General features: G+C 39.4%; 1 protein-coding gene across 6 annotated transcripts in view; it reads left to right on the top strand.

Annotated features, from left to right (window-relative positions):
- ATP9B (ATPase phospholipid transporting 9B (putative)) overlaps positions 1 to 15,946 on the top strand; it is a 322,333-nt gene that overhangs the window by 192,352 nt on the left and 114,035 nt on the right. The gene's annotated exons all lie outside the window — the stretch shown is intronic.

Consider the following 15,946-nt stretch of genomic DNA (forward strand, 5'->3'; position numbering starts at 1 on the left):
AGCTTGATAGAGCTACTGGCTGCAAGCATGTGCTCCCTTTCAGAAAGAGGAAGAATGACCCCAAGGTCAAAATTGGCATGAGCAGTGCAGAGGCCATGGAGCTGCCGGCCTAAGGGCAGAGCACTGAGACACAGTTCTTCTATTATTCTCAGCTCTCGAAACTTAACAGTTTGTCTTGCTGAATTTCAAACTTGCTTGGGATCAGCGATCTTGTATTCCTTCCAGTTTCTCCCATTTGGAATGGAAATACCTATTTATCCTTGTCCCACCACTGTATTTTGGGAGCAGATAGCTTCTTTTCTAGTTTCACAGGTCCACAGGTGGAGAGGAACTTAGGTCCCAGCATGGACCATGGCCAGTGTCTCACCCATGCCAAATTTAGATGGTTTAGATGATGAGATCTGGGGCCTTTGAGCAGATGCTGTTTGGATGAAATTTTGGACTTAATGTTGATGCTATAATAGGCTGAGACATTAGGGATATTGGGATGGGGTAAATGTATTCTGCATTTGGGACCGATGTAAATTTGCGAGTGCTAGAGGGTGGACTCCCATGCATGCAGTGATGGCCCCCAGAACATGTGCCCATATGAAATCTGTGAGTGGGACCTTGCTTGAGAAAAGAGTCTTTGCAGTTATAATTAAGATAATGATCTCTAAACGCGACCATCCTGAATTAGAGTAGGCCCTCATTGCAGTGAATGTCCTTGTAATCAAAGGAGTGGGAATACGCCAGGGAGAAGGTGAGGTGAAGACAGTGGCAGAAACTGGAATGATTCCTCTACGAGCCAGGGCATGCCAAGGACTGTGAGCAGACCCAGAGCTGGAGACAGGCAGAGCAGCCCACCTCCACCCTCCCCACCCCACCACTCCCGACCAGTCCAGGAGGAAACAGCTCTGCCCGCACCTTCCAGATGGTGAGAAAATAAAATTCTGTTGCTTTAAGACATCTAGTGATGGCATCTTTAAGAAACCAGTACACCACAGAGTCATTTTTTACAAAATGCGTCATCCCCTGCTCTTGGCAAGGTAGCGTCAGGAAGGGTGAGATGCTGCAGTGCTCCATGGCTACTGTTTTGCTTGTAAGAAACAGTTCAGTTTCCCGATACTCAGGAGTGCTTCCTCTCTGCCTGTTGTTGCTCGAGTGTTGTGGGAGGATGTCTCCTTGTCCTGCTAAGCTCCCACTTTGTAATAGGCAGCTCAGCCTTCTGCCAGCTGAACACTTGGTGGAATGTGTAACAGTTCTTCATTTACTCACCATCCGAGTATGTGCTTTTGGGAGGTGTTGTGATGGGCCATTCAGCTCAGTACACGCCCCACGCTGCTGTGTGTGAGGGTGCAGGGATGAATGGCGTGCACCCTCGGGGCCCTGCAGCTCAGTCCTCAGCGTCTTCATCTGGACACCCTGCTCCCCTCCCTCCCTCCCTCCCCTTTCCTTGCTTTTTCTCTCCATAGAAGTAAAAATTATCTGAAACTTTAATTCCTCCTCCTCTCCCCACAACCAAGCCCTCAACAAAAGCCAAAAACCATTCCCTAAACATTCAAGTTTGTTTAGAATTTTTTAAAATATATTTTTCTTTAGAAAAAAAATACTTTTCTATAATTTATGTTAAGTTTTTAGTTACTGAGCATGGCTAATTCATGAACTCTCATCACTAGTTTTATCTAAAGTTTATATAAAGTTTTATATAAAGTTGAAATAAAACAAAGTTTTATTTTATATATACAAACCTTATTGCCTCTAATTGTGGAAATAGTGCTGGGGAACAGAGAAGTCATTTGATAGAAAAAGGGCATAGTTTAGAAGTAATTTTGGCTAAAGAACCCCTTTTTCTGGTTCACTTATTTGAACTCAGAAAATTCAGGGTTCTGAATTTGGGGAAACAATTTGAAACATTTCTATGATGAAGCATGTTTTCCAGATTTTAAGGTCAGTGGAGATGCTGTGACAGGAAACCTGGTTAATACTGCTTTTGTAATACCACAGTCCATCCCCTTTACGTGGTACATATGCCAGGGATTCCATACATGAACCCTGAGGGTCCAGCGTGGCTGCAAAAACCATCTAGCACTTAGCACCCGTATCTTCACCCAGTTTCAGAGTTAAGGTGCCATACACGCTTAAGATGTTTCCTTTTATACTTTTTCTGTATAAATCTCTTATTAGTTATAGCATGAATTATGTGCCAGTTTTTATATTGGCTTAGAAAATATATTTTTGCACAATGCATTTCATTTCTTTTGAAATAATCACTGTCTTGGCTTTAAAAAAATTATAGTTAACAAATTTATTTTAATCTATCAAAAAAGTTATTACTTTTTGTTGCACAAGCTACTTCAGCAGCCTTTGAGCATTGTTTTATTTTGTAATGTGTGGGCTTTACAATTTTTATTTCATTTTTAATAGACATATATTTATGAGATACAATGTAATGTTTTGGTATATGTATACATTATGGAATGCTGCTTTTATGGTTAACTTCTTGCTTTTCCTAAAGGTTTGCCACCTAAAAATTGCATATATAAATATATGCAGTCATCTCTTGGTTCCCATGGGGGATTGGTTCCAGCACCCTCCATGGATACCAGAACGCATGCGTACCCAAGTCCCACAGTGGGCCCTACAAAACCTACCCGTGGGACAAGTGGACCCTCCATGTCTGCGGGGTTCGCCTCCCAGGAATACTGTGTTTTGATGCATGTTTGGTTGCAGGTGCAGAACCCTCAGATACGGAGGGTTGACTTGACTTACTAAAAAGAGTCCATATCTGAGAGGACTTGCACAGTTCAAACCTGTGTTGTTTGAGGGTCAGCTGTGAATTAGTTTTTCCTGTTTTGCTAGTTTCTATAACTGAAATCATACTGGATGTTTTCTTTTTGTCTTATTCCTTTTGTTTTACATGGCTGTGTACAGGACGTTGTGTTGTCTTCTTCTCGTTTCTTGCAGCTTGTCATTCTCTTGCATGAGCACACTCCAGTGTATTCAGTGATCCTTTCTGCTGTTTTGGGGTTTGGGTTGCTTCCAGTTTTTTTACAGTGAGCAGCAGTGCTGCTATTAACATTTCATGATATGTACTCCACACGTTAGCACCCTGGTATAAGAGATCTAAGAGCAGGCCGGGCGCGTTGGCTCACGCCTGTAATCCCAGCACTTTGGGAGGCCGAGGCGGGTGGATCACGAGGTCAGGAGATCGGGACCATCCTGGCTAACACGGTGAAACCCCGTCTCTACTAAAAAATACAGAAAATTAGCCGGGTGTGGTAGCGGGCGCCTGTAGTCCCAGCTGCTCGGGAGGCTGAGGCAGGAGAATGGCGTCAACCCGGAAGGCAGAGGTTGCAGTGAGCCGAGATTGCACCACTGCACTCCAGCCCAGGCGACAGTGTAAGACTCTGTCTCAAAAAAAAGAAAAGGAAAAAAAAACATATCTAAGAGCAGCACTACTTGGCTGTGTTATTTGCCAAATTTACCAGATAATGTTTAACTGTTTTTCAACGTGGTTGTACCAATTTACCATTCCAACATCAGTGTGGAGAATAGTTCACATCCTCAGCAACACTTAATATAAGTGGGCTTCTCATTGCAGTTTTAATGATCATTTCCCAGATTGATAGTGAGACTAAACAATTATGCACATATATATTAGCTATTTAGATTTTCTCTTTTGTGAACTTTCTAAGTCTTTTGTCTGGTGTTCTGAGCAGCTTGCAGTTATTTATATATTTTAGATGCCAAGGCTTTCTCGGCTTATGTTTTGCTGATATCTTTCTCAAGCTGTAGTTTGACTTTTTACTCACCCATTGGTGAAATTATGAAAAAACAGTTATTGATTTTACACACCAAATATATGAGTTTTTTTTTTGTTGGTTATCACTTTTTATATTGTTTAAAAAATCCTTCCCTACTCCAAGGAGATGAAACTCTCCTCTTACACTATCTTCTAGAAGCTTAACTGTTTTTCCTTTGACCACTATAAGTGTGTTTTTTTAATATATATATGGTGTGAAGTACAGTTTTTAAATACCATATTTCTGCAAACCAATTGTCTCAGCACCAGTTATAGAAAAGACTTTTCCCAGTGATCTAGTGCCCCGTCTGCCATGTACCAAGCATTTGTATACACATGGGCCTGTTTTGGTTACCTGTTCTGTTCCCTTGGACTGTTTTTGTATTCTCGCCAAATAACAAACTGTGTTTGTTAACAGACTTTTATAATAGTTCGATGTTTGATAGAACAAGTCTATCCTCATGTGCAGGTTTGTGATATAGGCAGACTTGTGTCATGGGGGTTTGTTGTACAGATTATTTCATCACCCAGGTATTAAGCCTAGTACTCATTAATTATTTTTGCTGATACTCTCCCTCCTCCCACCCTCCAGCCTCCGACAGGCCCCAGTGTGCGTTGTTCTCTTCTGTGTGTTCTCACATTTAGTGTGTTCTCACCATTTAGCTCCCAGTTTTAAGTGAGGACATGTGGTATTTGGTTTTCTGTTTCTGCGATAGTTTGCTAAGGATAATGGCCTCCAGTTCCATCCATGTTCCTGCGAAGGACATGATCTCATTCTTTTTTATGGCTGTATAGTATTCCATGATGTAGATGTACCACATTTTCTTTATCCAGTCTGTCATTGATGGGCATTTAGGTTTATTCCATGTTGGTTGGGCTGGTCTCAAACTCCTGACCTCCTGATCTGCCCGCCTCGGCCTCCCAAAGTTCTGGGATTACAAGCGTGAGCCACCACGCCTGGCCCGATGTTGAGCTTTTTTTCATATGATTGTTGGCTGCATGTTTGTCTTCTTTTGAAAAGTGTCTTTTTGTCCTTTGCCTACTTTTTAGTGGGGTTGTTAGTTTTTTTCTTGTAAATTTGTTTAAGTCCCGTTTAGGTGCTGGATATTAAACCTTTGTCAGATCTGTAGTTTGCAAAAAAATTTTCTCCCACTCTGTAGGTTGTCTGTTCACTCTGCTGTTAAGTGTTTTTTTGATGTGCAGAGATTCTTCAGTTTATTGAGATCTCATTTGTCAATTTTTGCTTTTGTTGCAGTTGCTTTTGGTATCTTCATCATAAAATCTTCACCCATGCCTGTGTCCTTGATGTCTCCATCATAAAATCTTCACCCATGCCTGTGTGCTTAATGTCATTGCCTAGGTTGTCTTCCAGGATTTTTATAGTTTGAGTTTTTGCATTTAAGTCTTTAATTCATCTTGAGTTTGTATTTGTATATGGTGTAAAGAAGGGGTCCGGTTTCTCTCTTCTGCAAATGGCCAGCCAGTTATCTCAGCACCATTTATTGAACAGGGAGTCCTTTTCTCATTGCTTGTTTTTGTCAGGTTTGTGGAAGATCAGATGGTTGTAAGTGTGCAGTCTTAGTTCTGGGTTCTCTATTCTGTTTCATTCATCCTTGGGTTCTTTAAAGAGTGTTTTAGCTCTTCTTGGCCATGAATATGGTGTATCTCTCAATTTTATTTAGGTCTTCTCTAAAATAAGTCTTCCCAAATTTTGTTAGAGCAGTTCTTAGATACTTGGGATTTTTAAAATGATGTCGTAAATATCGTTCTTAAAGGAACCATTTCCTCTCTTTTTGCTGATGTAAAGAAATAAAATTAATTTTTATAAAATTATTGACTATCAATCTTGGTAAAAATCCTATTGATTTTATTTATTAATCTAGGTGTATTAAATTTTTTCTATATATAATCATATCATCAGTAAATAATAACAGCTTTTTTTTGTTCAGTTCTTTGCACCATTTATTTCTTTTCCTTGTTTCTGCAGCAAAGATCTTCAGTATGTTGTTAAAGAAAAGTGATTATAATAAACATTCTTCTTTTGTTCCCATCCTCAAAGGCAAAACTTTCAACACTTTGTCATTTAAGTATGCTATAAGTTTGTTTATAGAAGCCTTTTAATGCCTTAAGGACATTTTTCTGTTCCTATTTTGCTAAAAGTTGTTTTAAATCATGAATGTATTTTAGGAAATATTTTTCTAAATCTATTGAGGATTTTTCATCTTTAAATTTTTCTTCTTTAATGTATTAACACGGTAAATGATATTGACTTTCTAGTGTCATACCAACCTTGTATTTCTGGGGGCAAAACCCCAACATAATGATGGTATGTTAGTATTTTGTTTATTATTAGATTCCATTTACTTGTATTTTCTGTGAGATTTTTACATTGATTTACAGGAGTGAAATTGACATGTAATTTTTAATTTTCATACCATTTTTGTGGAGTTTGGTATCTGGATTATGCTAGTCTCATAAAAATATTTTTTTTCTCATTTTCTTTCTCTAAAATAATTTATCTAAAATTGGAATTGTTTATTTCCTGAACATTTACATAAGAAGAAGGCCATGTGAGCCTCAGCTTTTTACTGTGGAACATTTTTGACACATTTGATTTAGTTATGGGACTATTCAAGTTTTTAATTTCTTGAGTCAGTTTTGCAAAGTTATAGTTTTCAATTCGTAATCAAGTATTTCGATTTTCAGTTTTATTTACAACAGTTTGTTCATATTTTCCTGTTGTCCCTGACATACATAGGATCTGTGATATGAACCTTTTTAATTCTTCATACTTGTTATTTCTGCGCTTTCTGCTTTCTTTTTTTTCCTGACCACTCTTCCAATAGGTTTGCCAGCTTTCATTTCTTATGGAAATACCTACTCTTGTCTTTATGTATTCTTTGAGCTGCGTATTATTTTCCTATTTCATTAATGTTTTCTTACTTATCTATTTCCTCCTTGATTAGTTTTCACCTTCTGCCCCCTTTGTGAATATATGTATTGGAGGCTATAAATTTTTCTGTAAGTACTACTTTGGTTGCATTTCAAAAGTTTTCATATGTAGTATTTTTGTTATTGTTAAGTACAGAATATTTTAATTTCGACGTGATTTCATCTTTGACCCATGCTTATTACAAACTTATTTCTTATCTTAATTTATAAGCATAGTTGAGAAATTTCTAATACATCTTTGTTCATTTTTAGTTTGATTGTATTTTTCTCAGAGAACATACCTTTTTAACTTCAGATCTATGAAATGTGTTGAGACTTGTTCTAGGGTCCAATATTTAGTCCATTTTTATAAACATTCTGTGTGTGCTTCAAAACAACTTGCATTCCCAATTGTTGGTCATAGGATCTCATCTGTGTGATCAGATCTAGATTCTTAATCTTGTTTTTCAGTTTCTGTCTACCACAAGGGTTTTTCTCTTTCATAAAAGTTGCTGAAATTTGTCAAAATCTCTCATCATTATTGTGACTTTGTCTATTTTTCCTTGGAATTCTGTTTATTTTTAGTATTTTATGTTTTGTGGCTTTGATATTGGATGCATACAAATTTAAATTGTTGTCTATATTCCTACTGGATTAAGCAGTTTCTCATTATAAAGTGACTTTCTTTATCTCTACTAAAGCTTTTTGCATTAAATTCTACTTTGTTTTGTGTTAATGTAGCAATGCCAGCTGTCTTTAATTTCTTTGGCATATCTTTTTCCATCTTTTTACTTCCAAGTTCTCTGTATATTTATTTTTATGTGTCTCTTGTAATCAGCGTACATCTTGTATTAGCATGCCATCTTGTAATTGGTTTAATTTTTATCTAAATTTGATAATTTTTGACTAGAGTATTGCATATTCAATTATTATAATACTGTTTATATTTTTAGTTTAAATCTGCTGTTTTATTTTGTGCTTTTAATATGACTTACCTGTTCAATATTTTTCTCCTTTCTTGCCATTTTATTGTTTTTTTGTAATGCAACTTTTTTCTCCAGCAGTTTAGAAGTTATGTAAGTGGTTTCTGTTCTTTTAGTAGTTACCCTAGAAGTTAAAAACCTTCTTAACTTATCAGAGTTAAAAGTCAGTTCCCTTAAGCATTTAACTTAATTTGCTCCCTTCTGGACTTACACCATTTTTGTCATTTATTTTAATTCTAGTTGTTCTTAAACCCCAAAGAAAACTCTGGTTATTCTTAAACCTAACAATATCACTGATTTTGTTTATACATTCTCCATCATTTTGGTTTATCCACGTTTCGGTTCGTAATGTCTTCTTGCATCTTAGGGTAGAATAATTTGCCTTCTGTTAGAAATGTGTTCGCTTTTTGTGCTTTTGGTGCTGGTCTGTTCTGAACTCTCAATTCTTGCTTGGCCATCCTTCTTGGAAAATAGTTTCATTGGGTATAGAATTCTAGGCTGTCACCTTTCTTTTTTGTCTTCTGTTACTGCTTTTAAGACTTCACTTCTTTGGGTCCTTCCATCTCTTCCAGCCGCTTTTCTATCCTCTCCTCATTGGTGGCATTGTACGCTCTACCCTACATAATGTGTTGAGGTACGATGTTTCTTTTTAAACAGTACTTAGGATTTGTTGGGCTTCTTGACTCTAGATTCTTTTATTCATTCTAGAAAGTCCGCCATCATCTCTTCAGATGCTGCCCTGTCCCCACCTGTCGCGTCCTGCTCTGGGACATGGGGTCAGGGCTTGGTCGATGTCCTCACTGTGTCCCCACGCGGGACATGAGGTCAGGGCTTGGTCGCTGTCCTCGCCACACCTTTGTTTCCGCTGCTCTCGCTGCTGCACTTTCTGCTTTTTTTGCTTGCATGCTTCATTTTGTATCATCCTCACTGACCTGTCCAACAAGTACTCATTCTTTGACTGTGTGTAATCAGCTGTTAAACTAAGGAATTTCTTAATTTTAATTATTGATATTTCTTAGTTCTAAAAATTCTGGTTGGTTTCTTTATCACATTGATTATTTCATTTTTAAAGTTGCCTATTCCACACAAACATTTAAAAAAATTTTTTTATGTATCCATTTGTTTTATAATCTGTATCAATATCAGATACCTTTGTCAATCTTTTTATGTTGTATTTTGGTCTTCTGGCTCTTGCTTCTGGTGTCTTGTTTTGCTCTGTGTTATGTGGTAGTGTTTGTTGTTACGGTGTTTTTGGTAATTGTATTTGAAAAACTAATTATAGGAATCATTTGGGAACAAAGATGGAGGTTCATTTCCTAAGGCATACACACTTGCTTCTGCTGTGTACTTGGAGATACCCTCTGTCTTGGAGCATCTTCATTCAAGATTCCAAGTCACTGGAAATGTGTTCAGGAAACGTGAACCTGACTTCAGCTCCACAAGCAGGCTCACTGGCCTGCGCCTGCTGGCCCTGCCTTCCCTGAGGCGCATCCTTGCCTCCGTAGTTTTACTGAGGTTAGTGTTACCGTTGGATAGAAAACTAAGCTTTTCTAACCTTGAAAAGCTCCTGCTTATCCTCCTTGCGGCCTTTAACCGGCTCCCTTTTGCCTGGTTAGCTTTGTTATTAGTAGTTAACACAATCACAGCCTGCTTGGTTTTGGGGGATTTGCCGTTTATCTTTGCCATTCCTTTATTCTTAGCCTTTTGGAGACATTTTGTTTTAAGGTGTAGCTCTTAAATTGCATAAATCAGTATTTATTTATTTTTAAACTCAAAGTGCTAGCCTTTAATAGGAATGTTTCTTCCTTTCACAATCCTGGCGTAGGTGTTCAGCCTTGCTCCTGCATTCTTGCGCGTTCATTTATATTTATATGCACACATTCATCTATTCTATGTGGCAGCTGTGTGTGTGTGTGTGTGTGTGTGTGTACACTGTGTATATATTTGTACTGCTATACAGAATGTATTTTACTTTAAAATTTTTAAATTATTTGAAAATTGCAAAACTCTCTTAAAATTTGCCACTGCTTGACTTTATCCAACACATATTTAAACCTTGCTTTCAAATATCAAAGTCAAGAACCAAACAATAACGTGTGACTCCTCTTAAATATAATGAGGATTTTAATCTTCATTTATTCTTTTTTTCTCCTTTGTACTTCCTAGTATTTGATCATTTAATCTGTATCTGCAAACCCTAATTTTATAGTTATTTCCTTTTAATATGGAAATCTTAACTTTCAACCAGCAATGATGGCTCTCCTTTGAGGTTGGCGCCCATGTTTGCTTAACAACATGGAGTCATTAATCTCGGTGCTCACCTTTCCCCATTTCTGAGTTTCCAATTTTGATTCATTCTCAACCAACCAGAGTACTTTTCAAACAGTGTTCTTGAGCTTGCTTGGGGAATGAAGCCCCATTTGTCCCCAGAGTTCAGGCACAGGCCCCTCTGTGTATTTCACAGTGACTTCCCACATGAAAGTCGGAAGAGTCCTGAGTGTGAGGGAAGCCCTGAAGCACTCTGTTGCCCAGTTGCCACAGCACCTGGTCCTGGGGGCCACTGTCAGTCTAAACAGAAGGCCGGGAGTTGGCTGCACTGAATACCAGCCCCTGTGAGCTACATGTGCAGCAGGGAATGTCTTTTGCTTGCCACTTGCCTGTGGTCTTTCTTTGATTCAGCTCATCTTCAAAGCTGGTACTCAGCTTACTCTTCCGAAAACACCACTTTATTGCAAATCTCCAATCATCCCACACCCACTCAGAAACATTATAATGGGATTTAGAATTTTGCTTACACCAGTTTAAATGACTTTCTGTAATACTTTGCTGTATTTTCTTTATTATTATTATTATACTTTAAGTTTTAGGATACATGTGCACAACGTGCAGGTTTGTTACATATGTATACATGTGTCATGTTGGTGTGCTGCACCCATTAACTCGTCATTTAGCATTAGGTATATCTCCTAATGCTATCCCTCCCCCAGCCCCCCACCCCACAACAGGCCCCGGTGTGTGATGTTCCCCTTCCTGTGTCCATGTGTTCTCATTGTTCAATTCCCACCTATGAGTGAGAACATGCGGTGTTTGGTTTTTTGTCCTTGTGATAGTTTGCTGAGAATGATGGTTTCCAGCTTCATCCATGTCCCTACAAAGGACATGAACTCATCATTTTTATGGCTGCATAGTATTCCATGGTGTATATGTGCCACATTTTCTTAATCCAGTCTATCACTGATGGACATTTGGGTTGGTTCCAAGTCTTTGCTATTGTGAATAGTGCCGCAATAAACATACGTGTGCATGTGTCTTTATACCAGCATGATTTATAATCCTTTGGGTATATACCCAGTAATGGGATGGCTGGGTCAAATGGTATTTCTAGTTCTAGATCCCTGAGGAATCGCCACACTGACTTCCACAATGGTTGAACTAGTTTACAGTCCCACCAACAGTGTAAAAGTGTTCCTATTTCTCCACATCCTCTCCAGCACCTGTTGTTTCCTGACTTTCTAATGATTGCCATTCTAACTGGTGAGAGATGGTATCTCATTGTGGTTTTGATTTGCATTTCTCTGATGACCAGTGATGATGAGCATTTTTTCATGTGTCTTTTGGCTGCATAAATGTCTTCTTTTGAGAAGTGCTTGTTCATATCCTTCACCCACTTGTTGATGGGGTTGTTTTTTTATTGTAAGTTTGTTTGAGTTCATTGTAGATTCTGGATGTTAGCCCTTTGTCAGATGAGTAGATTGCAAAAATGTTCTCCCATTCTGTAGGTTTCCTGTTCACTCTGCTGTATTTTCTGTGTCTTAGGACCCAAGACTGCATTTGTTTGTCCTTACATCTTATGCAATGGATGCAGATCAAATAGCATGCTTCCATGTTTAGGGTGTATCTCTGCCTTTGTTCCAGCGGCACAGCATGTGTAAGCTGTGTGTCTGTGCATGCCTGATGCACCGTATGCGTGTATGTATGATGTGCCTGGTGCACATCTGCACTCCGGAGCCTTCCCTGAATCCTGCATGGATACGCTCCTGTCCCTGAGCTCTCTCCACTGAATCCTGCACGGATACGCTCCTCTCCCTGGGCTCTCTCCACTGAATCCTTCACGGATACGCTTCTCTCCCTGAGCTCTCTCCACTGAATCCTTCACGGATACGCTCCTCTCCCTGAGCTCTCTCCACTGAATCCTGCACGGATACGCTCCTCTCCCTGGGCTCTCTCCACTGAATCCTTCACGGATACGCTCCTCTGCCTGAGCTCTCTCCACTGAATCCTGCACGGATACGCTCCTCTCCCTGAGCCCTCTCCACTATAGCTCAGGCTCTTCATTTGCCATAAACCCTCTAACTCTTCAGATCAGTGATCATTTCCTGTCATTGATTACTTGCTCCACTGTAACTCTCAGTCACCTTCTGTTATGCATCATTCCTAATCCACACAATGACCATGGCACTCTACAGATGCTGTTCCTGAGGCTCAGAAAGATCAAGTCTGTCATTGGTCTAAGAAGGTTTGAAAATTAGGAATCAATACAGGTAAAACACAGTTACCTATGCCTCCTCCCTACGAAGCATGGAAGGCCAGTGGCTGTGGAACTTAGGAGGTTGAACTGGCAGGAGTTCTTGATTATCTGGATGCAGGCACTGGAAGGAAAAGGGAAATGGATTACTCTTGGTGTCTGGCTGCAGTGGCAGGTGGCCGTGCCAGTCGTTACGATGGAGAAACTTTCCACGCTGAGGAAGAGTACATGTGCGTGTTTTATTTTGTTTGGCCCATAAGGAGAGGAAGTAGGAATGTTAACACCCATTGTGTGTCTGTTCATTTCAGGGTGTTTGTGATGAATCTAAGATATCTCATAGGAAATAGAACACGTGTGCATCTGAAGCCCAGAGAGAGGTCTATACTAGGCCTAGACATTTTGAGTCTTGTCTCCACCGTGGATCACACTGGTGGGACTCACCCAGGGAGAGTGTTTGGGCGCCGGCCCTGCCTCCCTGATATCCCATGAAAAATGGAAAGATTTCACAGAGTGACAAATGCTGGGAAAAATTCAGATCACATGGCCTCTGTGTCCTTTCAGCTTTACGATCTGTAGGAAAAGATGTTAATTTCTTCAATAAAACTTCTGATTAAATGACTTCTGTTTCATTTTGCTCAGATTAGAATCCAAAAAATAAGTCTGACAGAGGAACGCATGTGAATTATTTCAGGTAGTTTCATTCCCTGAGGAGAATCTCGCGCGATTCTCAGACAAGTTGTGGGACTGGGTTCACCTGGTAGTGATAAATGCTGCAGGTTTAATTATAACAAATTAGAGCTTAAATGTAGCAAGCATCGTGGTGCCTAAATAAGATTGCATGGTATATTTTAGGAAAACGCACTTCAAATTTGTTCAGAGTCCAAGTTACCTCCTCAGACACTTTTGTAGCTGTGGAGCAGAAGGAACTATTTGGACAATAGGGAGGTATAATTAAGAGATCTGACATTCCGAGATTTACGAATGCTTTCTTCCTGTAGCATAAAACAGGTTCATGTATCATCCTACTCCTAACATTGCTGAACGCAGTATTTGTTTAAGATAATTTATTTCATTTTTCATATTGCATAAAAGTCATGACTGCCTTTTGTTTCAGGTAACTGTCTGAAATGACAGGTACCTTTTTCCACTTATCTGGAACAGGTCTGTTGGTAACAATTTCACAGTTGCTAAATTAGCAATAAAATGAGCTTAAAATATGGCTGGTATTGATTACTTTATAATCTATTTCTATAATTCTCAAAATACTAGGTTTAATATATATTGAGGGGGGTGACATATTATGTTACAGTATAGTACTTTACAGCTGAGTAGAGATCCAGGTTTTAAAATTCTATAAAATTAGAACATTACTAAAAATTACACATAATGCAGCAGTGATAGCTATACTCTGCCAACTTAGTGTTTGAAATCTGAGCATCATGGAGATTTTTAACGTTAAAGAGGAAATTGCTGTATTAACAATCAAAGTACATGTGAATCACATGCATATAAGCTGTCTACTCTGTATGTAGTATTAAATGCTCCCGATGTGTTGTTATATACTCCTTATGTGGTATTAAATACCCCATGTGGTAGTATATGTGCCCTATGTGGTAGTATATGCATCCTATGTAGTATTACATACTCCCTATGTGGTATTATTTTTTTCATCCTGAAGATGATCTCTCACCTTTTCATGAGTAGCTACTGCTTTATACCATCTTCCCAGAGCACTTGTATTCAACTTACCATATTTCAGTGGTAATTATCATATTCCATGAAATAACTTAATATTCCATGATACAACAGCTCCGCGTAAGTCTAACCACGGAAATGGTTTCATGAGCCATAGGCCCCTCGTGATTGAGGAGCAGCGCCCAGAAGAGCCATCCTGGTCCTTTGGCTTCCACCACCCTGAGCCCAGTGGCCAACTGCAAGCTCTTCAGAAATTCCCAGCTAACAGCAGAATCCCATTTGCATTATAGTAGCTGAGGCAGGCTGACACTCTTCAAAACAGTATGACACAAATCTGAAAGAACACAGCACATAGATAGAAAGCCATGTTTTCCAAAGTGCAGATATCCGAGCCAAAGAATCAGAGCCATGAATAGTGTAATAGGAAGTCAAATCCCCCTTTCAAGCCCTTTTCCCCTCTTCTGTACAGGAAGGCAGTCATTTCTTGGCCACCTTGCCCCTTGCCTGCCTCCTTCTTTCTTGAGTATTGCTAACATTTTAGCTAAGTGGCCCATGACTTCCACTTTCTCTTTCTGATTCACAGAGAATCTTTCTCCAAAGCCCAAATCAAAGAAGAGTTAATGTAAATGTGTTTTCTTTTCCTTCTTCAAACCTCCCACTCACCCTAAACTCATGTGGAACAGCCCTGCTATTTAGTAACCATTTGCGGGAATGTCCTTAGCTTTTCCTGAGCCTTTCCTGCCTGTCAAACACTCCTCTGAACATTTGGCAGGCAGCAGTTCACATAGTCTTCAGCACAGCTGATAAAGGTTTCGTCTCTAGCCCATTTGTTAGGAGGCACTGGAGGCATACAGGTGGGTAACTTGTAGGCGTCAGCATGGCCAGCCAGCACTCCTCGCCAGGGAGCTGCAGCCGTCCTGCACCAAGAGGCCAAGTGGCTGCTGTGTCCGGCCTTGAGTGTCATCTTGCAGGGGAGCTTTGAGTCATCTTCGCTTAGTGCTTGTGTCTTTGATTAGTTTGTATTTTAAATAGCGAAAGATGATGAGGTGCTGGTTTTAAAAGCTGTGTAATTGTCAAAGGCTTACTTTCTAACTAGTACCTAGAATTTTTAAGATATGAACTCTATGGACAGATAAGTCAAAGTATGATTATTTAATGTTCTTTAACTTACATACAGACTTCCTTCATTGACTGTGATTCCTAAAGACTATTTTTCGAGTGTGTACTTATTAATAGTTGAGCTATGTGAATTTCCATTTTGCTGGGTCAAAAATGTTTGAATATCAGCAGTTTCACTCTGTGGTATAAGTACATCCTGTCTGCTTTCTTGACAGGATTAAATTAGACACATGTGAACATTTTTGAGTTGCTGTATAGGAAGAACTGCGCTGCCAGCAGCCGCATGAGCAGAGCCTGCCTCCTAAAGTGATGTGATGTGAGCTCATGTTCTGACATGGCCGCTCTGTAGGTTTCCAGGCCTACAGGGTTCCAGCCTTCTGCTCCACTCCACTGCCTCCAGGCAAGGTTCTGCAGAATTGTCCCCAGTCAGATGACTCATCATATGTGCTTTAATTGCAGTCTTACTACATGGACTTAAATTATGAAATTTTAAAAATAACTAAAAAGTCCAGGGCATAGTTAGCAGATACCATTTTATTTGTCATATCATATCCCATTTGTTCTGTTTTCCAGTTTAGCTCCTGAAACACGGGAAATATCCCATTGGTCATGGTAAAACAAGTGGATAAACCTTGAGGCCCATTTCCCATGTTGATTTGCAGGAGGACCCCGCCTGCTCCATGTATGTGCCCTGTCCTGTAAGCCTTTGGTAGTTGTCCCTTGCGGGCATATGCGGGCACACTCACAACAGTCTGTTTTTCTGTCCCATCTGGTGTTACAGACTGTCTTGAAGGACAGAATAGGAGTTACCTATTTTTCTGTCACCTATAAATATTATCTTGGGTATAAACATGTTTGTTGACTTAAATGTCAGTAAATACATTTATTTTAAAGTCTAAAATCCAATAT

This window comes from Pan paniscus, chromosome 17 (assembly GCF_029289425.2).
Source record: "Pan paniscus chromosome 17, NHGRI_mPanPan1-v2.0_pri, whole genome shotgun sequence".
Lineage (NCBI taxonomy): Eukaryota > Metazoa > Chordata > Mammalia > Primates > Hominidae > Pan > Pan paniscus.